At 30.1% G+C, this 14761-nt stretch overlaps 1 long non-coding RNA gene across 1 annotated transcript; it reads left to right on the forward strand.

Moving 5' to 3' along the window:
- The first annotated feature begins 933 nt into the window (after positions 1–933).
- On the forward strand, positions 934–10229 carry LOC142324577 (uncharacterized). The gene is made up of 3 exons (XR_012756331.1): positions 934–1076; positions 2893–3104; positions 9978–10229. It is a non-coding gene; the product is annotated as an uncharacterized LOC142324577 (long non-coding RNA).
- The last annotated feature ends 4532 nt before the right edge of the window (positions 10230–14761 follow it).

Consider the following 14761-nt stretch of genomic DNA (forward strand, 5'->3'; position numbering starts at 1 on the left):
TTTCAATTTCTTTTTATACAGTTTTGCTAACAGGAATCACAGTCAGGGATTACTTCAGAGGATGATATGTATGAGTGTAAATGAAGTGTAGTCTAGTACAGTTTTAGGTCGACCATTTCTGAGATGTGTGGGTAATTGAAACCCAACCACCAAAGAACATCGTTATCCACGGTACCGATACCGGTACCGACACCGATTCAGATAACGGTACCCTTATCGATACCCTTATCGACACTTATCGATACGTACCCTTATCGTTACCTTATCGGTAACGATACCGGTATCTGTTTAGCGTTGATAACGGTATTTTTTATACCTTTTTTCTAATATTCAAATCTGTATTAAAGTAACTGCCTTTACTAGGATTTGAATGTTGGAAAACTCGCGGCTTCGAAATCAGCTGATTTGTGAAGACGCGCGTTCGCCGCTAGACCAACCCAGGGGGTGTAATATCAATTTCAAAAAAAATAAAAATGATGTATTTAAAGTTCTATTACTTTTTAAGTTAAATATTTCAAAAAATTTAAATTTTATAAACAATAGCGATTCTACTAAAATAATAAACCCCAAATAAATAAATATCTTAGACAAGTTGGCTATAGTTTAAAACGTGAAAACTGCCGGCCAGAATATATGTGTAGGAGCAACCGTTCTTTTTCTTTTAGAGCTAAAGAACAATAATAGTATAAAGAAAAATTGTTTCGATAAATCCAATCATGCTAATCACATTTTATAGAATGAACATAATTACAGATAATTATTATAAAAATAATTACAAATAATTTTATTAAAATATTAGATTTTTCCACAGATTATTATAAAACAAGCAATATCCAAAAATTTTATACATATTGTAATAATAATAAATTAATAAAGCAACATATCAGATGATTTTCTATTTAAATTAATAATTATCACGATGCCTAACTTATTTCCTTCCAACAAGGAAGACTGTTGTTAGGTTATTAATAGTTAATAAATTTTATTTAAGTTTTTAATTTTTTAAAAGTACAAAAAAATTACTCTTGAGGATTGTCAAATGGCCTAAAGCCCTAGGGATAAAATATAAATTGTTGGTAAGGTTGATTTTTTAAAAATATTATAACGAATTATTTAACCTAACTTGCGACTTTATTCTGATCGGAACAAATTACAAAATTTGAAAAAAATTATAATATTTTCAGAGACATGAAATGATATTTATGTAAATACATTAATAATAAAATATTAGTATAAAATAATTAACAGTTAAGAAATCGTTCCTGAAAATCATTTCGAACATATACACTTATATCTGTACATGTTGAAGTGCTTGCAGGTAAATCATATGTTAGTCTTTTTTTTAATTCATCAACAGAACAATATATTATCTTTAAAACTAAATCTTTTAATTGTAAAATAAGCCAATGGTTAACTGATTATACAGTGTCCCTTTTCATAAAGTATGCCTCTGTATTGATCTGAAAGCACTTCTTTTGTCCTAAAAGATTATGTTTTTAAAAAGCCCACAAATTGGAGTTTACACATTATATGAGAAAATATTTAGGCATGAAAGTAATCGATAATGATTACTAGCTCAATGTTTTTATAAAGATGCTTCAGAGTAAAACTACTCCATTTTGGTAAACAAAATATCAGTTTTATCATCCCACAAGAATTTATTAAATAAAAAACCCAGAGGTTATCTTTTGTGGACAACAAAGATACTATCAATATCATTAATGGGATTTTTGGTCACACAATCTGCAATATTATGTCTACCCGAGAAGCACAATGTTTTATCCATATTTTAAGTTACATTGTTACAATCCATCCATTGAAAATGTTTTTAAACTGCAACTGTTAAGTTTCAATCCATTTTTATTTATTATCCTTAGAAATAGATACAGTTGTGTCATCTGTGAAAAGAGTTGGAATGAACGGCTAAAGATTTTAAGGCAGATCATTAATAAACATAAGAAAGCAAAAACGTTTCCCTGAGGCCCTCCTCATTGTACATCTTGAAGCGAGGACCTAAATTTACAGGTGTGTTCTTGTCAAATGATAAAATTTCTACTACTTGTTCAGAATTTGTAATGTACGACTTGAAAAGTTTCTTTTCAGATACCGATACCACAGCTACTAAGTTGTTTTATCGGTATAAATAAATGTTTTACAAATATTTCATAAAATTGAAAATGAAATTTTTTTATCTTAAAGAATTTAAAATATTTTCCAAAAACTGGTTAATGGCTACGGCTTGGTAGACGTGTTTGCTAATGGAAATATAAAAATTAGATTACCTTATCAATATTATAGTGCACTTGCTATTAAGCTGTCTCGTCAGTGCACTGCACAATAATATCTATAAGAATAAACATTGCAATATAAGTATATACTTTCTTTTATTTATCATGCATTTGAGTAAGATATTTTAAGTACGTTATAATACGCATCTTACTCTGATTGAGTAGCATTTGGGTAGATAATGCAGAACATACTTTAAGAATCTATTCAGTGTATGAAAAACAATAAAAGTACATTTATTGCCATCAAAAGTTCCATCTATTATATTATCTGTTCCATTATTGTTTTTTTTAAAATCTTTTTCTCAGTAAGTTTTGCGGTATCTTGATAATATTTGATATACTTATTAAATTTTCTGATAAACTAGTAATTGTGTGACATAAAGCTTCATTTTGTAATAAATTTAACAATAAATTAAGCTCTAAAAAGAGAGAATAACTACAGTGAAATTAAATTAAATTGTAAAATGGAATTATTGTTTGCAATAGGTATTGTATTGTAATTTACATATAAATTTATAGTAAAAATATTTTAAAAGTTACAACCACCACATCCTTGTTTTTTTTCTGTTTTTGTTTTCTTTTTGTTCACAAAAATTATTTGAAGGTAAAATGAAAAATAATAAATTTGTAAAGTGAACAATTTAAAATACTACTAAGAACAAAGTAATGCTACTTAATAACAGAATGATCTCTGAAACAAATGTTAGATTTGAAGGTGTAATAAATCATGAAAGTGTATTTTATATGATATTGCTGAGAATAGATTGGAAGAGACAAATTATGTCGATGGTAGGCTACATCGAAAGCAGCTGGAAGGTGAGTTCATTTTTTTTTAGAAATTATGGTTTGATAACAGAAACTTTTCCACCAACTGTACTTCTCCTGAACAACATTGCAAAATGACAAAAGTTTGATTTAAAATACAATTTTTCTTTACTAGTCAATAAATAAACTGCCATGATTACATTAATTTTCAATGATTATCTCTTCATCTCATATGTACTATTAAATTATATTTTTTAGTTTAACTATTATGAATTTTATTATCACAAAATGACATCATTTATTAAGATATAATTTTAAGTTAAGGCAGAGTAAGTGCAGGTACACAAAGTTTTAGTGGATAACAAAGTAAATTATTTACTACTATAATTTACAGGTAAGTTGCAATTAAAAATCACACCTGAAAGTGAATTAATGATTTAAAGGGTTTTCGTCTCTGTGAGCTTTATTCTCTTAACACTTATTAAAAAAAAATAAAATATAAGTGATCTTTGTATGGTTTGAAAATTATAATATAGCAGATTTTGTAAATTCTGCAAAAGAATATCAGTGGTTATAAATATCATTTCCCAACAGTGAAAGTGGAGATGTCACTCTTACCCCAAAAAACATAAAAAACTTTCCTTAATATGCTTCATTTCTTTTATGAAGTAATTTGAAAGACAACCTGGAACTTTAGATGTTATCCAAATTAATCGCTTCATTACTAATATTGTATTGATTATAAAGACAAATTGTTATTCATACAATGGAATTTAATTACATTCATAAGCCTTTACATAGAGTTAAGCCTTTAAATATTATAATATCTAATCAAGAATCGATGAGTTAATCCCAAGTTTTCCTAATTTTTTTAATGTTTTCTCTCAACTTAAAAAAACCTATGGAACTTTTTTTTTTCTTTTTGCTAGAGCCCTTCTAGTCTTTCCTTACACATGTCTTCCCCTTTGTAAGAGCTGCTGGACATTCTTAAATGTACATTGATGTTACTGCTTGCTACATAAAATTTTTAATGGTTTTTACTTATTGCATTGCACGTTTTATATATTGTAATAAATAAATTGAAAACTCACAGATTACTGTTTCCTCTCCAATCTAATTTGATGAAAATGACAATTCTATTTATGCTAAATTCTGGGATAAAAGTCCTCCATCTGACATTGCTGAAAAAGAAAACTTACCAATTTAGTTATTATTAAATTACAAATAAGTAACAAAGTCTATAAGTTGTATTGGTATAATTTTTTTGTTTAATTATATTTAGTTAACACAAAATTCAATTCACCTTAAAATTATAAAATTTAACTTTATGCTTTTTGTTATGAAGAAATTTGGTGAATTAAATTATAAGAAGTGTAAATTAATTCATCAAGACATCTAAGTTTAGTCTGTTGTGCTTTTAATATAATAATTTGCCTGCGATATAAGTCTCATAAGCAGACAGATATCACTCTGTTAAGGGGCGATTAAGAAAGTAGCTATTGCCTCAGCCTAAGAGATAAATCCAGAATTTTATCCAAGACAAACCTCAAAGATGTAATCGATATTCATGGAATCTATTTGACGAATAAGGGATTCCAATCGACTCAAGGAATCTAGTTCACAATAATTAATATTTTTATGTCTCTGAAGCAGTCATAACTCAACAGATAACCTGACATGAACACATATCTATTTCCAAAAAAACGCTGAGCCAATCTTAATAAAAACTGAACATCAATAGTTAGGCTTTCTGAGGAAAATGGATATTTTAATGGTTTTCCTGATGGCTTTCCCACAAAAATTATTGCATACCAGCATGAAGCTGACTAAACTATAGCTGATATTCAGCCCTGAAATTGGTCCTTTCACTCTGTTCATCACATTGACTGGTTGTATAGTGTCATCGTAAATTTAAAGAAATCAACTTTATATGGTATCACTTGTATCTCGCATGACTTGTATAGCACAGAATTCACAGATCAGGAATTTACAATGTAATGACTTGTTCAACCACTCCTTCAATCTATTTAGTGCTGGTAAAGGAGCAATCTAAAATCTGTAGATTATAATCTAATGATTATACTAATATTATGAGTGACATAGTCATGGTGCCAGAAAATCATGAAGAACAGCTGAATATTGATTTGTAATCAAGAATTACCTTAAACCTGATTGATATTTAAATATTTATTTTAAAAAACGATAGAGGAACCGGAACTGTTATGATAATTTTTTTTTATTTCTAGTTACTTAGGAAGAAATTTTACTTTGAAAAAATAAATCAATAAAATAATTATAATCAGATATATATATGTCATTTGCCGTAAACAAAAGATTGAATGCGACAAGATACGAGATGCATGTCCCACAAAATAGCATTGGCATTCTCAAGAAAAAAGCATTTCATGCCGGGCTTAGTAAGGAAAGTGAGGACTGAAACAATTGCCCATCATCTTCTACACAGAGTAGGCCAAGCCCACTAAAACGCAGAAAATCTTTCAGCTCTACAAGCAACATCTTCACTCCGTTCACCACTGGGACTGGTCGTGTATGAAAATCATTATTCTTAATGAAATAGAAAGAAATTGTACCTCTTACCTCTTTTGTGCTTTATATGCATCAGTACATTGTGATTGCGACAGATTATGTAATTCAATAACTGAAAATAAGACTTCTGCTAGGTCAAAGAAAATTATTCATGAAATGTACCTCACAGTTGGGAACAGTAACATCATGTGTTTCATCGACTACTCTTTTACCTATTACCTATTAAATGAATGAACATGTAATTAGATTACGCATAGCTGATTGGTGTTAGCACATTATATACTTTGCTTCTACTTACTAAAAATGTAATTAATTCTTGTATTCTAATATCATTGTAGATGTAAAATAGTTAATAAAAATTATTTGTTTTAAATAATTAAAACATTTCTCCTGACATTAGGTATTCGTGTGTGATCCTCGTATGTCACAACCGTAACCGGCAGAGGACAACTTCCTCACAACGAGAGTTTCTGCAAGAGGAGCCCCATGGCAACACTTAATCCGTTGGAGTTTATTATCGACGGTAGCCGTCCAGTCACTTTGCCACCTCACTCGCAGTGATTGTTTTATATGATTGATAAAATCAAAGGTACTAACTCGGGTGGTGAAAGGAGACTGAATACATGCTTCCTTGGCAGCAGAATCTGTTCTTTCGTTACCTAGAATTCCAACGTGGCTGGGGATCCAGCAAAAACCTACCTCCCTGTTGCGTTTATTTAACTCAGGGATTTTATCATAAATGTCAATGACAGGATGTTTGGAATAAAGGTTTTCCAATGTCTGGAGAGCACTGTACGAGCCACTGCAAATAAGAATGCTCCTATATTTAGGGCCAACGATATTTAGAGCCCTATCCACAGCGAGTAGTTCTGCGGTGAACACACTCGTAACACCGGGTAGGCCAAACATATAGGACTGTTCATTGATAACAAAAGCACAACCAACGTTACCGCCATACTTCGACCCATCAGTATATATCCCCACGCCTGGGTTCAACTTGGCGAGGAGAAACTGAAACATCTGCCAAAAAACAATAGGTGGCGTGGAACGCTTATATTATGTTGTAAGATCAAATGTAAAATTTACATGGAGTATTCTCCACGGGGGGTTCGAGCACGGACATGATAGAAAGAACGAGGGAGAGTTAACACTCATATGCTGCAGCAGACGTCGTGTACGGACACCCACAGGCGCAGTACAACGTGGACGGTCCTCATACTCCCTCATATTAGGATTCTTAAGAACTGGGTCAAAAGCTGGGTGATTCGGCTGTGCGCTGAGACAGCCAAATCATACAGACATCTGTTGTTGCCTACTACAGAGCTTAAAATTATATTCAGTCAAAACTTCAATTGTCTATACTGTGTGTTGTGTTCACACAGTTATTAGTGTTTTGCTATATTTTCATAAATTCTTTATAATACTGAAGAGATTTTTTTCTCATTTTTATTTGCTACATGGCCTCTAAAAAGTTGATGGATGCTCAAATCATCCAGACAATTATTGTTACATTAGAGGTAAATGTATGCATAAATCTCAAAGAAAAACTTATTTCTGGATTGCGGACTCAGGGATCAAGATAAAATCTGGGTGCCTCGTGTTATTTTTATATGATGCTCAGTAACTGAACGGTTCATGACGAGCCCTGTTATTTATCATGCATTAGCTGCATGGAAGTCCTTCAGAGACATTGTTGGTGTTTTTTAGGCAACAGAAAAGATGAAAACTATGTTTATGGTTAATAAGCTGTTAAAAAACTACAAATATTTAGTACGTAGGATGTCATTAAAGATTCATTTCCTACAGTCTCACCTAGACTTTTTTCCTGAAAATTTGTGCTCTGTCAGTGATGAGCAAGGAGACCGTTTCCGTCAGCATCACTACCAAGGAAGATGGGACGCTAGAATGATTGATGACTGTTGTTGGTTTTATTTAGAGAAACTGATAAAACATCGTATAAGCGAGAAAACATTTGTAAACTTATTTTAAAAACTTAGTTCCAATGATTTAATCGTTTAAAAACTCTATTGAATATATTTCAATTCATCTGTATTTGAATAACAAAAACTTAGCTGATTTGAACAAATTATAAATGAATACATAAAAATAATAACTTTTTTGAAATATTGGTATGACACTGATTATGCATTTATTGGTAAATAAATCGTATGTATTTAAAAATGCAATGTATTACACAAAATTTTATAAGTTTTGAATTCAGCACCCAATATTTGTTAAAATACCATGCCCAATTCTAGATGTGATTTTTATATTTTGCTGCGTTTTAAAAATTCTATTAGACATTTACAGTACTTACTTTTTATTCAATCCAGATTTGAAACTACGGTTGATAGTCACTTTAACTAAAATTTTCTTTTATCTTCCATAACCATTTTCCGCTTTCAATATTATATTTGAGAATCAGTAACCATTTTTTTTGTCACAGCTTCCATGAATTTAAAAGTACTCCCAGTACAGCACCTACAACTCAAAATCACTTGGCAAAAAGATTAGTAATGCACTTAATATGAACTGTTAATTTTTTTTTTTTTTTTTTTTTGTTTTGCGTAGGAGGAGGAAAAGCTCTACCAGCCACCGTCTGCGCCCGCAACAGACGGTAGTGTCGGGCTCTCACCGACTAAAAACCTCCCCCTTAGGGAGGAGGACCCTATTAGGGATTGGGATCGTGGACGCGACTTAACTAACTAATAATAAAATAATATCTACGTTGTACCTGGAAAAAAATACACAGCATATACAAAATTTAAATCTATTTTCATAAAACTTAATTTACACTGCTTATCTAAGTAATTTTAATGTAAAATTTACGTTGAACCTGAAACAGAAACATACACAAAAATAGACATAAAAAGTTCCTACAGGAAAGTTCCTATCAGGGGACCCTACTGGGACTAGGCATTGGGATCGCGGACGCGACTTAACTAATAATAAAATAATATCTACATTGTACCTGAAAAAACATACACAGCATATACAAAATTTATATCTATTTTCATAAAACTTAATTTACACTGCTTATCTAAGTAATTTTAATGTAAAATTTACGTTGAACCTGAAACAGAAACATACACAAAAATAGACATAAAATTTCCTACAGGAAAGTTCCTATCAGGGGACCCTACTGGGACTAGGCATTGGGATCGCGGACGCGACTTAACTAATAATAAAATAATATCTACATTGTACCTGAAAAAACATACACAGCATATACAAAATTTATATCTATTTTCATAAAACTTAATTTACACTGCTTATATAAGTAATTTTAATGTAAAATTTATGTTGAACCTGAAATAGAAACATGCACAAAAATAGACATAAAAAATTCCCTAAAGGAAAGTTCCTATCAGGGGACCCTACTGGGACTAGGCACCTACCGCGATTTTATAAGAATATTATACTATCAACTTAAAAACTACACAACTTATTTTTAACATGAAAATTTATAATATTAAACAATAATAACAAAAGTAAGTACCTTTAGTAGAAAATTATCCTACAATAAAAGGGAGTACCACAATGTAAGGAGGGCCACTTACATGGCAGCTCTCCCTTAGAATATTAAATGAACCGTTGAGTTACCTGAAACAAAAGAAAATAAGACAAATTCAATTAGCGGTTGTGAAATTAAATAGTTTTGTTTTAGTTATTTAATTCATTTCATGTATGATAGCACTTAACTTTTTTTAACAAAAATATTTATTAGGAATGATTAGGTGGTCCATTTTTACTTCTTAAATATTTAACCTGAGGTACAAGTATTTATATAGACATTTTTTACAGAAATAGAATCACTAGCTAGGTAGGTACACAAGAAAAGCTATACCTTCTTCCAGACTAGATAGATACAAAGAACACTGAATTTTTTACGGACCCCGCATCGGGTAGATATCCATTGAGAAATCATTGAAAAACACCCTTTTAATAGATCAAGGTAGAAGAAAATAAAGGAAAAAAGTTGAAGTTAGAAGGTGAGAAAGGAAGATTGCTAAACAAGACAACTCGCTCAAAAAAATTCTAAGCCCCTTTTAAGGCAGCAAGGATTCCTCTCGTACAAGATCAGAGTGCTTTACCAAGAATAAATGCAAAAACATTATTCTGAATTAAGGTTCACTGATGTAGATGGTAACAAATCTATATCGCATCCAGGAATGTGTGTTATATGAACCTACTTGGCCGAGCTAAAATTTTCAGCTAAGAATAATGTTGAATGGTAACAAAACTCGATACAGGATATCGGTATACCACCTGATCCTTTTACTAATTTTTATATTATATTTTTAAAATCATATTTAATATTTTTATAGAATGAAATGCATCATTTATTTTCTTATTATTTTTTACAATTTTATATAGGTTTCCACTTGCTTTGATTGCTCTGGTATTTAAAATTCATGAAATATTTATGTGCCATCTACTTTATAAGTATATTCAAAAAATTTTGACAAAGAGGTGCAAGCATGGTTTCATTAAATTTTCAAGCCCCCGTCAGGCAAGAGATTCATTGTCAAAGCAATTAAAACAATAAAGGACTAAACAGAATTTCCATTATCAAAAACAAAAAAACTTGTGAAATCACTTCTAAATTTTTACACAGTATATTTTCTATTAAAATAATACGTTAAATGAAGATATTGCTTTGTTTCATCTATCAAAACCCATTCTCTATCTGTAAACATATATAAAATTCATTTTTATTATAATTAAGGAGGTATCTAAGTGAAAAGATGATTGTCACGACAATAATTTGATTCTTATTTCATTTATTTTACACATGAAATCAAACAAAATCAGTTGCTTTTCATGGCTATTCTTTACATTATAAAAGAATAATTGTCTTCTACAAAAAGAATAATTGAGTTAAATTATAAGTACATGTTGCATTTCAATTTTATTAACAATGATGAAAAAAAATCAAATGATGTACAGTTGTTAACTGATAAATACTCAAAATATTCTTGAAATATTGTAAGCCAAGAAATGTACATAATAAGTTATTAAGTTTAATTGCTGTAACAAAATTCATAAAAATTTGTATATACATATATATATATATATATATATATATATATAAAATTTAACATTATATGAAATTTAAATCACCTAAACACAGTAATTAGATTATTTATACTTATGTTCCAATAACCGGTTTGTGCAGTATCTTACACCTTCACTTGCTATTATATTCTATCTTATTCTTTTTAATTTATTTGTATTATTTTTGTGTAAATTATAAATATTTTATTTAATTAAATAATTATAAATTATAAATTTTCACAGTACATTTATGTTCATTTTTTTGTCTTAGGTCATTTGACTGGTTTTTGATGCAGCTCTTTAAGATTCCCTATTTAGTGCTAGTCGTTTCATTTTGGTATACGTTGTACCTGTACAATAGGGTATGTTGTATACCCTAATTATGTTCGTAATATCATTTAAAATTTCACAAAAGATAACATTATAATTTATCATAAAAAATAGATATCATTAAAACAAATAAGTTTTAATGTAATAAAAATAGAATTTAATACATACTGGAGATGCAGGGTACTGCAAAAAAACAGTCGGTGGAAATTAATATGGCAAGTGTAACTTATCTAATTACTGTGTTTTGGTGGTTTATATTTCAAATAAAATATTTATCAGAGACAAATTAGGCATTGACCAGATACTGGCATTTCTTGATATGTAACACTATTAAGTTTCTTTTCTTTATTATACTGTTTTTTCCTTTATTGCATTATGTTGTAATTTGCCACACAAAATTTCTGTGTTTCGCATGACATTTAATGACAGATCTACCTAAAATTTTTTAAAAATTTAGAAATAAAAGTACCTGCAGTATCAAAAGAGAAAGTTACCTATCAGTGATATAAACTGGAGTCTAAACTAATGGACTGACCCGCTCTTTTTCTGTTTAGCCTCGGGAACCACCATAAGGTATTACTTAAGAAGATGATATGTATGAATGCAAATTAAGTGTAGTTTTGTTCAGTCTCACATCGACTATTCCTGAAATGTGTGGTTAATTGAAACCCTACCGTGAAAGAACACTAATATCCACAATCTAATATTCAAATCCATTTAAAAGTCTTTACTAGGATTTGAACCTTAGAACTCTCGACTTTGAAATCATTTGACTTGCAATGACGAGTTACCACTAGACTAGCCACAGTGGGCTAATGCCCTGACCTTGGCCCCTGGTACACGGCAAGTGATAATGGCCGGTTGAATTCACAGAGTGAGTATCTCCAATACTTGGTTGCTCTAACTGAAGCTAAACATTACATAAACGGATGGAGTCTTAATAAATACTAGTATTATCATGAAATTATATGGTGTAGTAAAGAATTAGTAGTACCTTAATATTTTACCATTTGGTAACACAGCTATACATTTATCGCCAAGGCTAATCCAAAGATCAAATCCATCGAGCAGCTGAAAGAATCGGTCGATCTGGTAGTCTGAAGAAATAGGATGCAGCATGAAGTGAAGAGTTGATGAGATGTGAAATGTAATCTGGTAATCTGTATTATTTCTAGTCTCATTTTTATTTATAGTTTGTAAATTTTTGTAGTGAGGAAGATAACGTTAATTTCTCACTTTGATATTGATCGCACTGTAATTTCACACTTTATTTTCACCAATCACTTTATTTACCCCACAATTTCAAAATATGTGAAAATAAAATAATTACACACTAAAAACCAGAATCAGTACACGCCTTTTTAATATGCAAGGCAAATATATTACATAAAAAAATTATTAAATTTTGAAGTAATTTGGATTACTGTTATGGTAGATGGATTTTTTTCAAATAATCATTCTACTAAGGTTTTTACCGCAAAAAATTGGTAAATTTTGCAACTAAGTTAATTGTTTTAATAAAAAAAAAGCAAATAAAGTGAAATAATTTATTATGGCACCTCTAAAATCAGCTGACTCTGGTTTGAAAAAATTAAACTAACATGCAAGCATGCATCTTCTCTGAAGCTGGTTGGCTGAATGCAGATTGGGGAATGCAAAGGGTATTCAAAATTTAAAATATTTCAAATAAATAAAAAATAAAAAATTCTTAAAACTGTAATTAGATATAAATATGCTCTAACCTTCAATTTGATTAACACCTACCAAAAAAATTTAAGAAAAAGCTTATGTAATATAATATATATCAAATAAAAAAAAATTAAAAATTAACATTATATCCTACATGAACAAGATTTAAAAGCTGCATTTAATTAAGAAATTGCCTCTATATATTTACTTATTTTTTTAATTTCTTGAACTTATTTAAATGATTAATTTTGTCAATGAAATGAACAAAATTTAAATAATTTACAAAAAAGGTAATTTTAAAAACCCACTCATTAATATTTCAAATAAAATTTTATAAAGCAATTTAAACTAAAAAAAGGAATTTTTATGCGATTAAATTTAAAATTAAAATAAAAATTTAAATTATTAAACTGAATTTTTTATGAATTTAAATTGAGGTAAGGAGGACTTCAGCCACTGGTAGTGAAGTGATGAGCTGAAAACACAAAGAAACATAATAAACATAGAATAACTAAATATTATGAATTATATGAATAACTATTTCTAACATTAACATATTTATATATCACCCCCCAATATATAGACACATTTATATACACAGCACCCCCCAACCGAACCCGATGAACGATATCGGGATGATGAAGTACGGTCGCGACGCGGTTGACGCGGCACGAATGTTTATGTACCCGGCACTTGTGAAAACTATTCATTGCATACAACATAGATATTTACAATGTCAATATGTAATCAAGAATTATAATTAAAAGTAATTGTGTATCATATTAGGTAACTGATAAGCTAAGATGAGAATAATACACCCGGAACTGTGCAAGAGCACATTGAATCTCCTACCCGTTAAGGAAAACGTTGAAATAATATACCCTGAACTGTCACAGCATATAAGATTTGCTTCGTGTGAAGCAACAATCTAAAATAATACACCCTGAACTGTTTCAGAGCATATCTGACTTGCTAAGTTGATAAAAAATTTATAACAATACACCCTGAAGTGTTTCAGAGCATATCAGACTTCCTAAGTTGATCAAAAATTTAAAACCATACACCCTGAACTGTTTCAGAGCATATCAGACTTGCTAAGTTGATCAAAAATTTAAAACAATACACCCTGAACTGTTTCAGAGCATATCAGACTTGCTAAGTTGATCAAAAATTTAAAACCATACACCCTGAACTGTTTCAGAGCATATCAGACTTGCTAAGTTGATCAAAAATTTATAACAATACACCCTGAAGTGTTTCAGAGCATATCAGACTTGTTAAGTTGACCAAAAATTTATAACAATACACCCTGAACTGTTTCAGAGCATATCAGACTTGCTAAGTTGATAAACAATTTATAACAATACACCCTGAAGTGTTTCAGAGCATATCAGACTTGCTAAGTTGATCAAAAATTTATAACAATACACCCTGAAGTGTTTCAGAGCATATCAGACTTGCTAAGTTGATCAAAAATTTAAAACAATACACCCTGAACTGTTTCAGAGCATATCAGACTTCTAAGTTGATAAACAATTTATAACAATACACCCTGAAGTATTTCAGAGCATATCAGACTTGCTAAGTTGATCAAAAATTTATAACAATACACCCTGAACTGTTTCAGAGCATATCAGACTTGCTAAGTTGATAAACAATTTATAACAATACACCCTGAAGTGTTTCAGAGCATATCAGACTTGCTAAGTTGATAAAAAATTTATAACAATACACCCTGAACTGTTTCAGAGCATATCAGTCTTGCTAAGTTGATAAACAATTTATAACAATACACCCTGAAGTGTTTCAGAGCATATCAGACTTGCTAAGTTGAACAAATATTTATAACAATACACCCTGAAGTATTTCAGAGCATATCAGACTTGCTAAGTTGATCAAAAATTTATAACAATACACCCTGAAGTATTTCAGAGCATATCAGACTTGCTAAGTTGATCAAAAATTTATAACAATACACCCTGAACTGTTTCAGAGCATATCAGACTTGCTAAGTTGATAAACAATTTATAACAATACACCCTGAAGTGTTTCAGAGCATATCAGACTTGCTAAGTTGATCAAAA

Source organism: Lycorma delicatula, chromosome 5 (genome assembly GCF_047948215.1).
Source record: "Lycorma delicatula isolate Av1 chromosome 5, ASM4794821v1, whole genome shotgun sequence".
In the NCBI taxonomy this organism is placed as follows: domain Eukaryota; kingdom Metazoa; phylum Arthropoda; class Insecta; order Hemiptera; family Fulgoridae; genus Lycorma; species Lycorma delicatula.